At 42.6% G+C, this 20283-nt stretch overlaps 1 non-coding gene across 1 annotated transcript; it reads right to left on the bottom strand.

Annotated features, from left to right (window-relative positions):
- Positions 1-27: 27 nt before the first annotated feature.
- Positions 28-134, bottom strand: LOC115303080. The gene has a single exon (XR_003913795.1). It is a non-coding gene; the product is annotated as a U6 spliceosomal RNA (small nuclear RNA).
- Positions 135-20283: the final 20149 nt, after the last annotated feature.

Genomic DNA, 20283 nt, shown 5'->3' on the forward strand with positions numbered 1-20283 from the left:
GATTGTAATATAGCAGCTTATCTATGAAAAAATATGGAACGCTTCATGAATTTGCGTGTCATCCTTGCGCAGGGGCCACGCTAATCTTCTCTGTATCGTTCCAATTTTAGTATATGTGCTGCCGAAGCAAGCACTAAAAAAATTTTTTAATGTTTATTTATTCTTGATACAGATAGAAATGGAGCATGAATGGGGGAGGGGCAGAGAGAGAGAGAGAGGGAGACACAGAATCTAAAACAGGCTCCAGGCTCTGAGCTGTCAGCACAGAGCCCGATGCGGGGCTTGAACTCATGATCCACAAGATCATGACCTGAGCTGAAGTCAACGCTTAACATACTGAGCCACCCAGGTGCCCCAGGGCTCTGGAAACTAACCAAAGGTTTGCAGTAGTCTGAAGAGTGTTTATTCAAGAAAGATGCTAAATCATGGTGAGAATGGGGTGTTGTACTCTCCCCAGATCTGTAGTAGCCTTGAAAACCAACAACCTCACGAGTGTGGTTCCTACAAATAGCCTAGCAGCCACTGGAACAGGAAAATGGCGTTGGAGCCCCCCAAAGGCCCCTTCCCCAGAACACTCTCACAATTTGACCTGTCTGACTGCTTGTCTTTATTTAACCTGACTCATAACTCACTCTGTACAAATAGCCTTTTCTCTAGGGTGTTTGTTAAAAACAATCTGTGGCATTGTTTTAACGTGGCAGCTCTCGGAGTTGCTGATTGCATCTGGAGCCACCAAGAGACAAAGCAAAACATTAACATGGAAAAACTGAGGGGTGAGATGTCCATAGCGGGTTTGGGAAAGCTACAATGGATTCCTGAAAATCTAGAAGCCCACATGCAAGTGCAGGGCTAGTCCATGCCTCGGAAAGACCCAAGAAGGCTTCAATTTCTCATCTCCCGTGACCTGGAGTCTCTGTGTAAGCAGGTAGTGAAGGCTAACGTGGGGTTCTCAGGTACATGGGCGAGCACTGAAAATACTTTTTCCTGGGCAAAGGCTGGGAGACTTATCGACTCAAATCATTTAAGGAAATCTCATCTAGTCATGAGCTGACCACTTAGGATCTAAATAGAGACGTCAAGGGCTGCGCTTGACACGGACTATAGACCTCACAAAATTATTTCAAGAAAGTCAGTGGACAAACAGCAACAACTGTAACAACTTCAGCAACAATAAACTCAGGTGGGGGTGGAGAGGAAATCTTATTTTTTAAACAACTGTCCAGGTTTCTATTTTTTAATTTTCTATTTTATTTATTTTTGAGAGAGAGAGAGAGAGAGAGAGAGAGAACAAGCAGGTAGGGACAGAGAGAGGGGGACAGGTTATCTGAAGTGGGCTCTGTGCTGACAGCAGTGAGCCCAATGTAGTGCTTGAACTCATGAGCTGTGAGATCATAACCTGAGCTGAAGTCAGATGCTCAGCCAACTGAGCCACCCAGGTACCCCTCAAACTACCCAGTTTTCCAAAGAAATAGGAGAGTGTGACCCATACCCAGGGGGGAAAAATCAGTGAAAGGAGTTGTTCCTGAAATAGACCAGATGTTGGCGTTAGTAGACAATGACTTTTAAAGAACTAAAGGAAATTATATTTAAATAATTAAAGGAAGTATGGGAATGATGTTTTATGAAGTAGAGAATATTAGTCAAGAGACAGAAATTATTTTTAAAAAATAACTTAATGGAAGTTCTGGAGTAGAAAAGTACAAAAATTGAAACAAAAAATTTTGCTGGAGTAAGTTAGGATGTTGATTTTAATATCTTACTTAATATGACTAAGGGCAACCACTAAGAAAATAACAACAAAAAAATAAGCAGCAAGGACATTAAAATAGTATACTGCAAACACAAAATGAACAAGATGAACACAAAAAAGGCAGTCATGGATAAATAGTGGAAGCTAAAATAGCAAAATGGCAGTTTTAAGTCCTACCTTACCAGTGATTTCCTAATGTAAATAGACTAACCACTTTAATCAAGAGCAGAGACCGGCAAAATAGGTTAACCGCCTCCCCCCATAATCCACCTATATGCTGTCTATAAATGATACAGTTTAGAGCAAAGAAACAAATGGGTTGAAAGTAAAAGGGTAGGAAAACATATACCCCATAAACAGTAATCAAAAGTGAGTCTGGGTGGCTAACAGATAAAAATCTGTTACAAGATGTAAAAAATGACATTTTACAAAAATAAAAGTATCAGTCCATCAGGAAGACTAAACAATGATAGACATATTACTCCCCCTCCCAACTCAGGGTCCCAAAATATATTCAACCAAAAAACTGACACAATTGAAGGGCAAATAGACAATTTAACAGCCAGAGCTTGAAATAAAACTATTTCTATTTGAAGATGACTGACAGATCTTCTTCACAGAAGATCCCAAAGAATCCACTAAAAAAAAAACCCACCAGAGGTAGTAAGTGAGTTTTGCAAAATATAAGGTCAATATACAAAAATCAATTGTGTCTCTCTGCACTAATAATGAATACTTTGAAAATGAAATTAAGAAAATTCCATTCTTTAAAAAAAAATTTTTTATGTTTATTTATTTTTGAGGGACAGAGTGTGAGCAGGGGAGGGACAGAGAGAGAGAGAGGGAGTCACAGAATTCGAAGCAGGCTCCAGGCTCTGAGCTGTCAGCACAGAGCCTGATGCAGGGCTCGAACCCACAAACCACAAAATCATGACCTGAGCTAAAATTGGCCACTTAACCAACTGAGCTTCCCAGGTGCCCCAAGAAAATTCCATTCTTAATAGCAGCAAATAGAATAAAATATTTAGAAATAAATTTAACAAAAGAAGTACAAGACATATTCTAAAAACCACCAGATCTCACTGAAAGAAATTAAGGAATACATAAATAATTGGAAAGACATGCCATGTTCATGGATTGGAAGACAATGTTGTTCAAATAGTAACACTTTGCCAGATGGTCTACAGATACAACAAATTCCATTCAGAATCCCAGCTGCCTTTTTGTTTGTTTGTTTGTTTTTTTGTTTTACATTTATTGACAAGGTGCTCTTAAAATTTAAACAGAAATGCAAGGGACTCAGAATAGCCAAATGATCTTTAAAAAGATCAAAGTTGGAGCACTCAACTTTGAAACTTAATGTAAAGTACATTAATCAAGTCTGTGGTTCTGGAATAAGGATAGACAATTAGATCCATGGAATAGAATTGAAAATCCAGAATTAAATCCTAACACATACAGTTGACTGATCGTTGGATACAAACATGATTCAGTGAGGCAAAGAACGCTCTTCTTGAAATCTGGTACAAGCATAACAGGAAATACGTATGTAAGAATGAATTTGGGGATGGCTGGGTGGCTCAGTCAAACATCCGACTCTTGATTTCAGTTCAACATCCGACTCTTGATTTTGACACAGGTCATGATCTCATGATTCATGAGTTCAAGCCCCACATGGGTCTCTGCACTGACAGCTGGGAGCCTGCTTGAGATTCTCTGTCTCTGTCTCTGTCTCTCTCTCTGCCCCTCTCCTGCTCATTCTCTATCTCGCTCTCTCTCAAAATAAAGAAAACATTTTTAAGAAAGGATGAAGCTGGATTCCTCCCCCACAACTATATCCAGAAATTAACTAAAGGTGGATCATGGACCTAAAGGTAAGAGATCAGACTACAAAACTGAATTAGACAATGGTGTCCTAGATATGAATGACCCCCAAAAACAAAAACAAAAGGAAAATACAGATAAGTGGAACTTCATTAAACTTTTTTTTTTTTTAAAGCTTTTGTGCTTCAAAAGTCGCCATCAAGAAAATGAAAACCCAACCTGCAGAATAGGAAAAAAATGTTTTCAAATCCTGTATAAGGGACTTCTATCCAGAATATGCAAGGTATTTCTAGAAAGACTAAGAATCCAATTAAAAGAGGGCAGAGAGTTTGAATGGATATTTCTCTAAAGAAGATATACAAATAGCCAATAAGCCCATGAAAAGATGGTCAATATCATAGAAAAATACAAATTAAAACCCCAGTGGAATTCCACTTCCCACCCCTAGTGTAGCTAAAAGACACAAAAGCAGACAATAGTGAGTGTTGGTAAGGACGTTGAGACATTGGAATCCTCACGCATTGTTTGTAGAATCATGAAATGGTACCTCCACTTTGGGAATCAGGTTGGCAGCTTCTCAACATGTTAGACATAGAGTTACCATCAGACCCAGCACGCTTACATGCAGACCCAGGAGAACCGAAAACATGTCCACATAAAAACTTCTTCAGAAATATTCTTAACAGCATTAATCATAAGACCCAAAAAGTGAAAGCAACCCGGATAACCATCAATGGAGGACTGGATCAACAGAATGTGGTATGTCCATATAATGGAATATTATCACAAAAAGGAACAAAGTGTTAATACATGTTGCAGCATAGACGGATATGACAGATATGGGACAGAAGCCAGACACAAACACCATATAGTGTATGATTCCATTTATATGAAATATCCAAACTGAGTGAGTGCATGAAGGTAGTAGTTGGGCTACTGTTTGATAGAGGTGGGGAAGGGGGAGCTGGGGAGGTGATGAGAACGTTCTGAAACAGACAGTGGGGATGATTGTACAACGCTGTGAATATACTGAAAACCACAGACCTATACACTTTATTTTTTATTTTATTTAAAAAATTTTTTTTAAATGTTTATTCATTTTTGAGAGAGTTAGAGCATGAGCAAGGGAGTGGCAGAGAGAGAGGAGGCACAGAATCTGAAACAGGCTCCAGGCTCTGAGCTGTCAGCACAGAGCCTGACTCGGGGCTCGAACTCACAGAATGTGAGATCATGGCTTGAGCCAAATTCGGATGCCCAACCGACTGAGCCACCCAGGCGCCCCAGATCGACACTTTATTTTTTATTTTATTTTATTTTTATTTTTTAAAATGTTTTATTTATTTTTGATACAGAGAGAGACAGAGCATGAGAGGGGGAGGGGCAGAGAGAGAAGGAGACACAGAACTGGAAGCAGGCTCCAGGCTCTGAGCAAACTGTCAGCACAGAGCCTGACGCGGGGCTGGAACCCACGAATGTGAGATCTGACCTGAGCCGAAGCCGGAGGCTTAACCGACTGAGCCACCCAGGCGCCCCTATTTTTTATTATTTAAAAAAATTTTCTTATGTCTTTATTTTATTCTGAGAGACAGACACAGAAAATGAGCAGGGAAGGGGCATAGAGAGTGGGAGACACAGAATCTGAAGCAGGCTCCAGGCTCCAAGCTGTCAGCACAGAGCTCAATGCGGGGCTCGACCCCACGGACTTTGAGATCATGACCTGAGCCAGAGTCAGATGCTTAACCGACTGACCCACCCAGGCGGCTGCCAGATCTACACTTTAAAAGGATACATTTTGGGGTGCCTGGGTGTTTCAGTCGGTTGAGTGTCCGACTTCAGCTCAGGTCGTGATCTCACAGTTTGTGGGTTCGAGTCCCATGCTGACAGCTAGCTCAGAGCCTGGAGCTGCCTCAGATTTTGTGTCTCCCTCTCTCTCTGACCCTCCTCTGCTCACGCTATCTCTTTCTCTCTCTCTCTCAAAAAAAATGTTAAAAAAATAAAAATAAAAAAAATCAAAGGATACATTTTATGGTATATAAATATATCTCAGCAATACTGTCATACAAAATACTAATATGCTTTCTAAAATTAACTTCTGTAAGAAAAGAACTAAATGTCCTGTTAGGTAAAATTCTAGAAGATAAAAGAACTGTGACAGGGATTCAAAATTGGCCTCTCATATCCAATTTCCTCCCATCTCTCCTAGTTGTGGTCATAAAGTCATTTTACTGGACAATATTTGCAAGTAGGTGTAGCCATTTGACTAAATTCTGGCCTAGAGTCAAAGAATGAAATGTTTTCTGAAACTGCTCTGTTGTGTCCTTAAAAGGAAGCTGCTGGCCCTCTACTGCAACCTTCCCGTCTTAGGCAGGCTGAAGAGTGGGCGTGTGAGTGGTGAGGCGTCTTGGAATGGCCATCAAGGGTAACACCCTAACGTGTGACGGAAAATAAAATGGAAGGGAGTTGAGCTGCTGGACCATCTTGAGGGATAGAACCTTTTGAACACTCTGATGTGGGAGAGAAGTAAACTGTCCTACATATTGGTCTTTTTTATTTTGGGCACTTTAAAAAATTTTATTTTTAAGTTATTTCTACACCTAAGATGGCGCTTGAACTAACAACCCCAAGATCAAGAGTTGAACGCTCTTCCAACTGAGCCAGTTAAGTGCCCCAAATCTTCATTTGTTTTTTAAAAAGTATCCTCTACACCCAATGTGGGGCTCAAACTCAAGACCCCAATATCAAGAGTTGCATGCTTGATAGCCCTATTCTGGACACTTTTAAAGCAAACAGATCTTATTTATATAAATCCTCTTTGGGATGAGATCATGGTAATTTCTGTTAAAGACTGTTCTTCTCTCTGTAGATCTATGCTCAAATGGTTTCAAATAAAAATATCTCTGAGAGTATAGGATAAACAAGGCACCATCCTTTCCCTCTGAGAGTTCAAGGTATAGTGGAAGAATTGGTGCATAAAAACCTAATGGAAAACGCAATAGATATAAAAGCAGAGATTCAAATAGAGTTTTTTGGAACCATACATGAAATTGTCACCAGAGGAAGATGGAGTGAACTGAGTGGGCATGAGTTAGAAAGCCTATTGGCAAGTGGATGAAGGTAACATAATTTTTAAAATTTCATTTCATATGTTCTTTCTTTTCAAAATTTTTAAATGTTTATTCATTTTTGGGAGAGAGAGACAGAGCGTGAGTGGAGTAGGGGCAGAGAGAGAGGGACACACAGAATCTAAAGCAGGCTCCAGGCTCAGAGCTGTCAACACAGAACCCGATGTGGGGCTCAAACCCATGAACCGCGAGATCATGACCTGAGCTGAAGTCAACGCTTAACTAACTGAGCCACCCAGGTGGCCCTCATATGCTCTTATATAATTTGTTTTTTTATCTTGATTATTGGAGTTGTTACTGTTTTCAAGACCTTTTTTTAAATGTTTGTGTATTTGGAGAGGGAGAGGGAGAGAGAGAGAGAGAGAGAGAGAGAGAGAGAGAGAGAGAGAGAGAGAGAGAGAGAGAGAGAGAGAGAGAGAATTCAAGCAGTCTCTACATTGTCAGCACAGAGCCTGATGTGGGGCTTGATCTCACAACCATGAGATCATGACCTGAGCCAAAATCGAGTTGAATGCTTAACTAACCGAGCTACCCAGGTGACCCCAAGACTTTTTTATTTTGATAGACATTTAGAGCTACAGAAGAATTCAGAGATAGTCCAGAGAATTCCTATAACCTTCACCCAGGCTGCCCTAATGTTAACCTTTCCCATAACCCTAATCCTGATACTAATCTTGATACTAAGAAGGTAGCTGTGTGTGTATATATAAAATAAAGTACAATACAACTAACTAAACTCTGGACTTTATCAAATTTTTCCTCATATATATATATGTATATATACACACACATACATAAATACACACAAACACACACACACATACATAAATAAAATTTGTATGTATGTATGTATGTATTTATTTTGTCCTAGCATCCAATCCAAGATCCAAAATCATACTTGGTCTTTCACCTGGAATTCTCCTTTGCCGGATTTAGATAATGGGCCATCCACAGAGTACCGGTCCAGTCCCTCTCAAATCAAGAGCACCACACTGGGTACCATAGCATGCTGGGCGAGGCCCAGATCAGTCAGTAACGAAACCTTAGGCCTGTCATGTGGATGGTTGTGGGTTCCGAGACACGAAAGCACTCAGAAAATTATAAACTGACTATCCTCCAGCAAGATCATGTCTTCATTCATCAATCATCCAGAAACCATTTCCTGAGTGCCTGCCACATCTTAGACCCTGCGTTAGGCACAGAAGTCAGAGGGCCCATGATTCTCATTTACCGCTTTCTGGAGCGTCCAGTCTTGTGAAGCTGATCATAAGTATTTATTGAATGCCTTCTGTGGGTTCTAGGATGCTGATTATTAACCTTCCTTTTGAGGGCGCGGAATGAATATTCCATTACGGGCCTGAAAGAGTTAATGATTGCAAACACCTCCCTCCCAGCCTGGGAGTGTCTTCCGTTGGCTAGCGCAGCAGATACATTAGGTTGCAAGGACGTATTTTCTTTTCCTCTCTGTGTATGTCTCTGTCTTCTGTAAAGTGTCCTAAACTCAGCAGTATCTACTGAGTTCCCTGACAATGCTATAAATTTCATTAAGAGGATGAAACCCCATGGGGCAATTAACTCCGAAAGTGGTACAAAGCAATAGTCAGGAGGTACTGGCCCCTGGTACTTAGCACTTAGCTCTGAAATGGAGATAAGGCCTATCAACTCGGGGCTGTGTTTAATGTTCACTGCTGCCTTCATACCACAGCTCCAACCTAGCGGTCACCGTGTTAACACTCCCCAATATCTATTACAATTAGTTTTTGATTAAGAGGCCGAACATGGCTTTTGAAACCTTTTATGTTGTGTCAAATGGCCAGTGATGGAGTGACATGTGCAGACACCTCCCAGTAACAAAGCATCTTGTAAAAGGTTTCAAGTGAACTATTTTATCATCCTAATGGAAACCAGATGACTCTAACTCCCTCCCCCCTTAATTTTCAACTATTTACTGAAGAGTCCTTGTTTGGAATTACTTAAAAGATTTATTCTTAAATGACTACCTCATGCATTAAGAATTGCTACTAACAGAGCCATTTGGAATTTGGGAAAGGTTTTATAAGATGACTGGGGTAATTTTCACAGGAAACTTATTTTATTTTATTTCTTATTTTGATTTCTGAAGGAGAAAATACCTTCGCCTTCCTCCCACCCCCAGTATTGAATTATTATTTTAATTGTTGGTTAGGAGGCTGTTTTCTGTGGAGTTAGGCTTTCTCTGCTGGGGTTTTTAGTTAATAGTCTTAGTTTATTTGTTAAGGGAGATGTCAGTGGTATTTTGTCAGGAAAGAAAAATAATAAGAATTGGTTGAAGATTAAATTCTGCATGAATGCCAAATTTGAGACTAAAGAAAGAATAATTTTCAAAGTCTTGTGAACTATAAGTATACTTGTAAATTTGATAAAAATAGTTTATCAATAGACATAACATGTGAATGTGAAACATACCAGCTTTTCTCATGGCTGTCTTTTTTAACAGTCTTCGTGGCCTTGGCCACATACTCCCCTTTGAACCTCAGTTTTGTCATCTGTGGTCTGGGGTTGGACTAGATGCACCCTGAGTTTTCATTCACCTCTGGAAGTCATTGGCTCGGTGGTATCAGATGTGCCAGAGACTATTAGCTCCTGGAACACAAGGCCGTCATCATGGGAAGGCAGTGTGGTGCATCAGGTTCAAGGACTATTGTCAACTGTGTATCCTCTGGTGTGGTACTCAACTCACTGAGACTCAGATTTGCCCCATGGAAAATAAGGCCAATGCTTTCTACAATCAATAAGTAAAATCAGGTAAAAAGAGTGCCTGGTAAATGGTAGCTTCTCAATAATTTCTATCTTCCATTTTTTGTTCTTTCCGATTCCGTCTTGTTGCGTATTGTCTAGTAGGGTTTGAATGAATGAAATTACCATGTTTGTCATGTGCATCGTTCTATGAGAAGAGTTTAGTGAGCACTTGCTAAGGGCTGGGTGTCCTACTGAGTGAGCCTGAGAATCCTGTGATTAGAGGCAGAATCCTTGCTCATGATGGGGCCATAGACATTTGGTGGAGAATTTTAACGGAGTCAGAATGAGATTAGTCGGGGAGGGTCGATCACCCGTTCTGGGTTGCAGTTGGGGCTTTATCATTGATAGGGTGATTCCTTTTGCACATGGTCCCACACATCAGTTCAGGTCAACCACCCCTGAGCCTCCTAGCAGGGCAGACATAATCACCTCCATTTTACAGATGAGGGAGCTGAAGAACTGAATTTTTGGATCCTTTGTTACTGTGATTAATAAGATTCATAAGATCCTTCAAAATAAAACTTGCTGCCATAAATGGCATTGCAGTGAATATGTACGGAGATGTAGACTAAGAAAGAAAGCTGTGGCAGATTCATTTGGTAACATTGTACTTATCAGGGTCTTTTTTTGAAGTGTTATTGCTTTAGGGTCCATTCATTCCATTCATCTATACGTTCATTCAACATTCACGTGCTGCTATCCCCATACAAGGCTAGAGGTTCAAGACTGAACTTAGTAGCCCTTGCCTTTCATGAGTTCATGGTCTGGTGGGGAGACACAGACACCCATGGTTCCCTGTGACTGTAGCGCAGAGGTGACGGCTAAGACAGAGTCGGCAGAGTTGCTCCAGGGAACACAGAGGAGAAGCACCCTGGACAGAGAGAGGGGAGGGGAGGTTTTCTGGGAGAGAAGACACTTGGATTTCGCTGAGTTTTCTGGGACAAAATAAAGAATTGCCTGTGTCAAAAGTGACGGTGACATGTATATGGCTTTAGGGTAAGAGAGGTGAGGAGAGATGAGGAAACATGGCCCATGGGGACAACTGTCAACGGTCAGGAGGAACCATGGTGGGATAGGGCTGTGGTGAGGCAGGGAGAGACCAGGCCATGACACCATTAGACCAACCCCCGTGTCCTTCTACATCCTGCTCAGAAACAAGAGCTCGTACAGCCTCTGTAGTTTATATGAAAGTCTAACTCACATTTAACTAGTAAACACACCCTGTGCCTTATTTTCTTTCCACTTCTTCTCAAACCTGTCTCATTTGCCGCTTTTGGCAAGTCTGGTTTTATAGACAACCTTAGCAGTTGGTTAGAGGCTGTTATTAGTATAACCAACCTTAAATAATTTGATTTTCAGGTTGGCTACGTCACAATATCTCCTGTGGGCTTGATGGCCAAACTACACATTTATTTAAAAATTGGTTTCTTCACGTTATATTTGAAAGTGGTGCAACTCACTCATCTGTAAACCATTAGGCTACGTGTATGTGTATAAAAGTATCTCATTTGACTTTTATTCACAGAGTTCTGAGAATAAGGTTTAGGTCCTGACAGATATTCCAGATTTCTATTAAGTCTATTGTCTTATTTTATTAGTTTTCTTTTTAAAGAATATTTTTTATAGAGAACAACGTGTTGGAAGGAGAAGAGAGACTGTAATAAATTTTAAAGATACACTCAGATGCTCTTCTCAGTAAATTTCCAGGGATTTGTGCTTAAATTTAGATAAAGGATTTATTTAATTTTTTAAAACTTTTTTCCATGTTTATTTATTTTGAGAGAGAGAGGGAGACAGAGACAAAGAGAGAGAGAGAGCACAAGCAGGGAAGGTCAGAGAGAGAGAAAGAGAGAGAGAGAGAGAGAGAGAGAGAGGGAATCCCAAGCAGGCTTCATATGGTCAGTGCAGAGCCCAATGTGAGGGGGGAGGCTGTTGAACCCATGAACCATGAGATATGACCTGAGCTGAAATCAAGAGCCGGATGCTTACTGATGGAGCCCCAAGTGCCCCAAATTTAAACAAAATATTTAAAGTAGGCTAGTGGGGCCTGTGGCAAATGGGTATTGTTTGGGCTTAGGAAGGTTTCAAAGAATTGTCAACATTTAAAAGTCTAAAATCCAGAAATTTCACATGAAATCTGGTTTCCTTGAAAAAAAAATGTGATGCCAGGGATTCATAGGATAACATTCTGTGGGGCTAAGGCACATGCGTTCCCTGTCCCTTGTGGTCCTGGGGGCCATCTAACTCATCAAGCCTCTCTGCCTCCCCTCCCCCCTCCCCGCCCCCACACCTTTGGCTTCATGACCACAGCTCTGGCTTGGAATTTCCCAATAAAAAAAAAAAAAGAAATTTATATCCACACCAAAAACCACACATGGATGTTTACAGCAGCTTCATTTATAAATGCTGAAACTTGGAAGCAACACATTTGTTCTTCAGTAGGTGAATGGTGAGCCCATGGTGGGTTCATACAATAGAACGTTATTCAGCACTAACAGTGAACTATCAAGCCCCGAGAAGACAAGGAGGGGCCTGAAACACGTATTACTAAGTGAGAGAAGCCCATTCAAAAGGCTCCATGCTGTATGATTCCAACTATATGACATTCTGGAGAAGGAAAACTCTGGGGAAAGTCAGAAAATCAGTGATCACCAGGCATTGGAGATTGGAGGGAATGAATGAATGAATGAACACAAGGATTTGTAGGGCAGTGAAAATGCTCTGTATGACACTATAATGATGGATACATGTCATCACATATTTGTCCAAACCCACAGAATGTGCAACACCGAGAGCGAACCCCAAGGTAACCCATAACCCTGGGTGATAATGGGTGTCCACGTAGATTCAGCAGCCATAGAAAACGTACTGCTAGGGGGGGGATGTTGAAGCGGGGCAGGCTGTGTGTTGGGGCAGGAGATATATGGGAATCTCTATACTTCCTTCTCAATTTTTCTGTGAACCCTTAAAAAATGTCTTCAAGAAAAAAATAGGGCTAACTGCCAATCAGCACATGCAAAACTTAACCCTTTCAACTCAGGAGTGTTAATAGAACACACAGGCGTTAATAGTGGAGAAGGCTGACGCTTTGAGAGATCTTATAGATTAGTGAAAAAATAAACTTCTTGGTCAATTTTATAGACTGCCATGGAAGGAACACAAGGGAAGAGTCAGCGATGGGCTGAGTATAACTTTTCAGGTAAATGGGCCACAAGAAGTTTTCTCCATGATCCCACTCCTTGTCATGACCATCTCAAAACTGGTTTTTGGATGTGAATATGAGAATCGTAAACACAGACCAGTAATTTTTCACTCTCTAGCAACCAGAAATCACCACTAGGTTTTTCTCATTCTGGGGTGAAAGGGGGGAGCTGGTGTTACCTGGCACCTACTTTCCTAAGCTTGGTTGAAAGTGCTAAGTTTTTCCTGGCGTTAATTATTAATGTGACCTGTTTATATACCAGTTATCCGGCTAACCATTAATATCTGTTTACTCATTGATGACCTTTGCAATTTTGTACCTCTCTCTTGGCTGTAAATGTCAACCTTTTTTTTTCATATGTGCAATGTTCCCTTCATATCTACTGGTTACCTCCAGCAACTCCTTCACAGAGGAAAATAGGAGGCAATATAAATGTAATCTTTACGTATATGAAGGAAAAGACAAGCACTTTTGTTTTAAGAGGGTTAAGACACAGGGGCGCCTGGATGGCTCAGTCAGTTATGTGTCGGACTTTGGCTCAGGTCATGATCTCACAGTTCGTGGGTTCGAGTCCCAAGTCAGGCTCTGTGCTGACAGCTCAGAGCCTGGAGCCTGCTTCAGATTCTGTTGTCTCCCTCTCTCTCTGCCCCTTCCCTGCTCACTCTCTGTCTCTCAAAAATAAATAAAAATGTTAAAAATTTTAAAAAAAGAGAGAGAAATAAGACACAGAACTTTCCTTTTTGCATATGCAAAGATCCTTGGTCTGGCTCAGGGGCGGGGCTGGGGTGAGGGCGGGGCAGAAATTGACAAGAAGAAAAAGTTCTTTTGCTTCTGTGCCTCAACGGAGAGAAAACCAAGGAAGTGACTCTGAACCAGTCCTGGGGAATGGAACTCAATTTTCTTTCTTTCTTTTTTTTTTTCCCCAAAATGTCAGTATAAGCACTTGCACATCCAAGCAAGCCTGCAGGATTTATCTCTAGTTCCCCAATCAATCTACATTAACCCCAACACTAGTAAGATATTACCGTTCTACTCACTTGTAAATGGTTAAAGCCGAGATTAAGCAGTACACCTGGATTAGGGCTGCAAGGGTGACCTTAATTTTACCCATCATTGGAGCCTGTGTATGTTTGACTCGTCTTAATTGCATTTACCTAATTTAAACAGACAATAGCAGCCCAAGAAAATTTTTTTATCCCCAAATAATAAAAAAAGGAAGAAGAGCTATTTCTTAGAAATTAAGCACAGAGCAGTCTAGCTATGGCCATTGCTTGGTTAACAAAAGCAGCTGTTTTTTTCTTTTTTACTTTTTCTTTTTTCTTTTTTTTTTGCTTTGCTTTGCTCCATTAACATACCAACACAGGGAAGGACCCATTGAAATATTATTATCTTTGCATAACAATACAATTTTAAAGTCTCACGGCGCTTCTTTATTGAAATGTTTTAAAATATTAATATCATCCCGGCCATAAATAACCATTATGGCATTCATAGAGATTAAAGTTTTGAGATATGCCCTAGGTGTACATTCACATTTTCTCATTCACTGAGTTCTAACTTCAGTAAAATTAGTTTTTTTAGATACAGCCCTGAACACTTGCTGTGACTGTCACTTCGTGTTGAATTTATCATATAGAATTTAAGGCAGAGGACTGGGGAGCAATCTGTCACCAACGATTGTATTCGTAATCTTTGAGGGTTGGGATGGGGGCTGGGAAGATAAGCATTCTAGAACGCTGCTCTTCAGCGCGGAGACCATTCATTCGGCTCCAGCCGCTTTGGCGGTGAGGGGATTTGCGTGGACTGTGTAATGCGTTTTCTTCAAGCCTGTCTCTGTGTCGGATGGCTACGCTGTACTTTATGCACATAAATGCCTCTCAGGTTTTCTTGGCTAAATGATAACTCAGCTTGTCTTTCCCAGTGAGTTTGGTAATAAATAGAAATATGGGCTAGACGTGGGGTGTTCTGACTTAGTTAGATCCTCTAGTGTCCTAGAATAGACAGGTGGACTCAATCATTGTGCCAGCACAAAACACAGACTTCCAGGGAAACACGCCGACCGCGGTTTTATGCTAAGTTTGCAATGACGTGAACTGAAAAGCCATTCACAGTCAAGGTTAGGAGTGCAAATTCATGTCATTCCCATGCATCGAGGGGGGAGGGGTGGAACATGTTCCAAAAGCACATCATTTTCCTTGAAGACGGAATGTCTCTTGGGGGACTTTGAAATTATAGGTAAATGGAACAATTGAGTTCATTCTCGATCTTGTTGAATGTGTACGTTCTGTGCTGGGAACTAAGCAGAGTATTTTCCCAAGACTGCTATTCGGGGCTGTTTATTTTCCCTCTGATATGCAAAGCAGGCATTTCTTCGAGACCTCTGGATTTTGGAAGCCGATGACTCTTAATAGCTTACAGATCTCTATCAAAATCGAAGGCTTTGAACTTTGCCAGCCAGAATCCCACATTTACATTTCCTCTTTATGTCACATGGTCCACAGGCTTAATTGACACATGGAAAATTTCCTTTGCACAAATCAAGGCAACACTGGAAGTCTGGGTTTATGGAATGTGCCGGCAGCTCTGAGCTGTCTTGGCTTCTCCACTGTTGGCTTGGTCCGTGGCCCAGTATGATGCAAGCTCTGTGTAGCCCAAAACTCAAATTAACTGCTGGAGCAGTGTTAGGAGTGTGCTTGGACCCCAGGAGCCTTTAAGGGGGTGGACTGGGAGTGGGGAGGCTCCTAGCTCACTTCCCACCGTGAGGCAGAGGTTACTGGTGTTTGTAAAGACCCCAGGCCATTAACTTCTGCAGGAAACCTGTCCTTCTTCACCCCGTTTGGTCTCCGTGGCCCTGGGCCCTCATGGGGATCCTGAGATTATCCTATGTATAGCACTTACCACGTTGCACTGAAGAGTCCCTTCATATGTCTCTTTTCCAATTAGATCCCGGATAGCTTTAGGGCTGGACTCCTTAGCACCCAGCACATTGTTTGACATCCAGAGGTGCTCCACATCTGGGCAGCCAGGACACCTGGGTAGGCTGTAAGGCTGAACAGGACCAGCCAGTGGAATGGTAATAATAATGAATAACAGTACGTGCCTACTTATTGCCCCGTTCCTCAATGACAAGGGCTGCTGAGCTAGGTGATTTCTTTGCCTGATCTTACAGGTGAGAAGCAGATTCCGCAAGGTTAAATATGGTACCTGGACGGGGTAAGTTAGGACACAGAGCCATGGGAGGGGAAGAGGGCGATTCCAGATGCCCTTGACTTGACTCTATATTCTGCCCACATGAGCTGTTGCCTGACATGAATAAGGACAATATTTCCACCATCAAACTACAGTTGGGCAAGAGCCACAGAGCCAATGATGTCTGTTTGCTAAAAATAAAGTGGGTCTGCTGTCCCCGGCCTCCCCGTGGTCCCCCTCCCCGTGGCACTCAGATTGTCTCTTATTTTCAGGTTCAGTGTTGTTATTTTTTGGTGTATACGGCATTTCAGTCTTCACATTTTTGCAATGTGTTGGGGGCCTTTTTTGTTTTGTTTTGGTGGTGGCCTCTTTTAATGTTTCTACCTGAATTAGACTCCTGACTTCACCGTGTCTAGCTGTGTGATTTTGGATTCGTTGCTTGGCCTCTCTGTGCAGCAGTCAGTTCCCTCATCTGTGTCTTGGGGAGCAGAAGTTCTGATACTTAGGAAGATACCGGAACAGTCTTAGAGGGGCCGCAGATGTTGGGTACCATTTTGTATCATTTCACTCTTGTTACTATCTTCTCTGGTTGCCGTTGTCCTGGCCTGCACGAGCTTCCTTCTTTCTTTCTTTTTCTTTTTCTTCGCTTTTTTAATGCTTCTTTATTTTTGAGAGAGAGAGAGAGAGAGAGAGAGAGAGAGAGGCAGAAAAAGAGGGGAACAAAGGATCTGAAGTGGTGACAGCACAGAGCCTGATGCAGGGCTTGAACTCAGGAACGTCGAGATCATGGCCTGAGCCCAAGTTGGATGCTTAACTGACTGAGCCACCCAGGCGGCCCATGAGCTTCCTACTTCTGTGGCTCTGCTGCCTGTGGGCACATTCAGTGCAGGGAGCAGTTGGTGGAATGTTTGTTGAGCCTGTTGGCCTTTTCCTAGTATCTAGTTATTGAGACATGACTTAAAGCCACTCTCTTTGTGGTCTCGCTGCTTTCCTGGGGTGGGGGGGTAGCGGTGGCCACAGATAAGGGCCAAGGTCTTGCTAGGAGCCTCCTCTTCTCCCCTTCCCTTCCCCCCTTCCCCCCTCCCCAACACATTCAAAGTTCCTGATCCTTCCCTCTCTTCCTCTGGGCTGGCAAGACCTCCTCCCAGAGCTTGTGGGCTCTGGGGAAACAAAAGCCAGGTGTCTTGGCTTTGTCTTCTCAACACGAGCCTCCCCTGAGGCAGGGGCACAGAAAGGCCTGGTTTCCTTTGTGGAGCAGAGAGCCGGCAAACGCCGAGATAAAAACACAAATTAATATATCAGTAAATTATCCTGCCATGCTGACATACTCTCTAATCAGGACAGTGAAAACACGGGGAAGATGCCAGAAAAGAATCTGGAGGAGGGGAGGACCTTTGAGAGGCTTCAAAGTCTGAACTCTTCCCCTGAGATTTCACGGAGCATGTGGGAGGGCAGTGCCCGCTGCCAAGGGAGTGGCAGGCAGAGAGATGAGGCAGAGGGAAATGGAGAATCAAGGGGCCTATGGAGAAGGCAGGGCGGAAAAGGCAGGTAGTGACGACTAATCAGGAGGTGTGCGTTCCTGAGAGCTTGCCGCGTGCTAGGCATTGCCCGTGGCCTCTGACTACGCCATCAGCATCACCGTCACCTGCCCTACTGGCCTCGCTCACCATTATCCCCATTTGAAAGACGAGAAAACTGAGGAAATAAAGCCTGGTGGATCTTCTCCATTTCCCACATCTAGTAAGTGATGGGCCCGGCTTTCAGCCAGAGAATCTGAGGCTCTCACTCAACCCCTCTCCTATCGTGCCCCTCCCCTTGACAAACCTTGGTCTGATGAAACAATGGTGCCGGAAATTAATTTCATCTCAGCTGGAGAATTTGGGGGTCGTAAGTGGAGACTGAGCACATAACCGTTAGACCAAGAAGAAGTTAAGACTGTAAAAGAAAATGAGGCTCTACTCCTAAGGCTTCAATATGAACAAAAGTTCCAAAGCGAAGGGATAAAGCAATCACAGCCTACAACCAATGAAGTGGTTTCAAAAACATGGCCTCATTGGCTTTACCCAACCCTGTCAGATAGATCAGACCCGATCTAGGTCTATAGATATTATAGATATTATATAGTATCAGTTTTATAGATGTGGAAACTGAGGCTGAGAGAAATTGAATAAGAGGCAGAATTCAAGACTGAACACAAAACTATTGGCTTGCAATTCAATACTGACAGGATGCTGGGCGCTATCTGTCAAGGGGGCGCACAGCCCCACACTCAGGGACTGACCAGAGAAAGGGGGATAGAATACTCATTGACTCTGTGCAGACTCCTGGGCTCACTCTGGAGAAATGGATGTTCAGGGTCAGATGGTGGGGATGGCATAGCGGAAGGGAACGGGGATTTTTAGGGGGTCTCCGTTTGAAGCTTTAGATTCAGCCGAAGAGGAGAGAGCGTGGAGATTCAAGATATGAAGTAAATGTCACGGAGGAGAGCAAGAGCAGCAAAAGCGGGTGCAAAACAACAAGATTAACAGAGGCACCGAAAAGTGCTTTCTATGCATAAAATGTTTGGCATGGGGTTTGGAGAAGAAACCGAGGTGAAAACAAACTAGGCGGTGCAAAAGGAAGGAAGCGGCGAAGAAAGTGTTCATGTGGACCATTTAGAAGGTGTTCTCAGAAGCTAGACACGGTGCCTGGAATTTGCACGAAACAGATTTCTATGTGAAGCGGGGGGGGGGGGGGGGGGGGGGGGGGGGGCAGGCAGGAGAGGAAACACCTGTGTAAAGAAGGGTGTGGGAGAATCAGAACCACGCCTAGACCAGAAGATTCTGGCAGACGGATGGACATCATTATGATGAGAACAGAAAATAGTATCACTAAGTTTCGGCCAAAATACAAGAAAAAAGGGTGTGGAATGGGAAAAGGAAGGGCCAAAAAAACAAAACCAAAAAATCCAAGCCCAACACCCCACAATAAAACCAAATGTTCTTTCTTTTCAGAAGTTGCTAGAATTATAATAGAAATGTTTCAGCCTTCACTTTTAAGCCAACATCTCCTGAATTTGTCTATCATAATCCCTCTTCTTTTTTTATTTTATTTTAAAAGATCCTTTTTAATAACTTGTGGAACTATTGTTTCATTGGTAGTATTTTTTAAAATGTTTATTTATTTTATATTTATTTATTTGAGAGAGAGAGAGAGAGAGAGAGAGAGAGAGAGAGAGAGAGCGAGCTAGCGGGGGTGGGGCAGAGAAAGAGGGAGACACAGAACCTGAAGCAGGCTCCAGGCTCTGAGCTGCCAGCACAGAGCCTGACTCTGGGCTCAAACTTGAGAACAGTGAGATCATGGCCTGAACAAAAGTCAGATGCTTAATCGACTGAACCACCCAGGTGCCCCTATTTATTTATTTTGAGAGAGGAAGAGACAGAATCCCAAGCAGGCTCTGTGCTGTCAGCATGGAGCCTGATACGGAGATCGATTTCATGAACCCTGAGATCATGACCTGAGCCAAAATCGAGAGTCGGACACTCCAACTGAGCCACCCAGGCGCCCCTCTTTTATTGGTAGTATTAACATAGGCCTCTTTTGTCCATAAATTTATCCTCCCAAATTATAGTCTGTTTTGGGTTTTCAGTGGTGGCTAATAATTCTTCCCATTGTTGCTGCTTTCACGGCGCCCGTCGATGTGTGACATCTGGTTAGGAATGAGCTGGAAATCCGGGCTTGTTAGCAGTTTCCCGTTGTATAGGAATCACAGGATTGTGGGTGTCGGCTTTAGGGACTCTTCCGGGAGCACATACACGAGCCTGGTGCCCAGAGGCTCCCACAGCTATTTTGACTAACCTCGGGCTTTTTCTTGCTTGCTTCCTCCATTCTTAGCTTCCATTCAGAAAGCAGAATTTTCCAGCTAATTGACCTCTAAATAGTTGAAGCATGCTTGTGTTATTGCTACTAATATTGGCATTGCATAAAAGCAACCGAATCAGCCTGCAGATTACACACTGCTGAGGTCCTTTAAAGAAACAGTTAATCCAGAGATTAGGCTGCATATTTTGAGGACCTTTTAAAATTTGGATCATGCACACGTGCTCATCTGATATTTCTAACAGTGGCGAGCATATTGTTTGTCGGATGATAGCGAACCGTAGTGTGAGAAACGCATGCCAACCTACTGGCGAGGTGCAAAAGGCCAGGAATCTGGCCACGATCAAACACATTCTTCTTTCTACAACTCCACGAGGCAGGAGTAGAATTTACGCTGTTTTCCGCTAGCGAATGTGAAGGAGGCATCGCACGGGGGAGGTTTCTGCGTCTTTCATTTTAGGCATCTTTTTATAATAAACTACAGACGCAGAATGTAAACAATGCAGACGTTAAGGTTGGCCTCTTGCTGTGAGGTGAGCTTCTACCCCATGAATACATGA

Source organism: Suricata suricatta, chromosome 9 (genome assembly GCF_006229205.1).
Source record: "Suricata suricatta isolate VVHF042 chromosome 9, meerkat_22Aug2017_6uvM2_HiC, whole genome shotgun sequence".
Taxonomy (NCBI): domain Eukaryota; kingdom Metazoa; phylum Chordata; class Mammalia; order Carnivora; family Herpestidae; genus Suricata; species Suricata suricatta.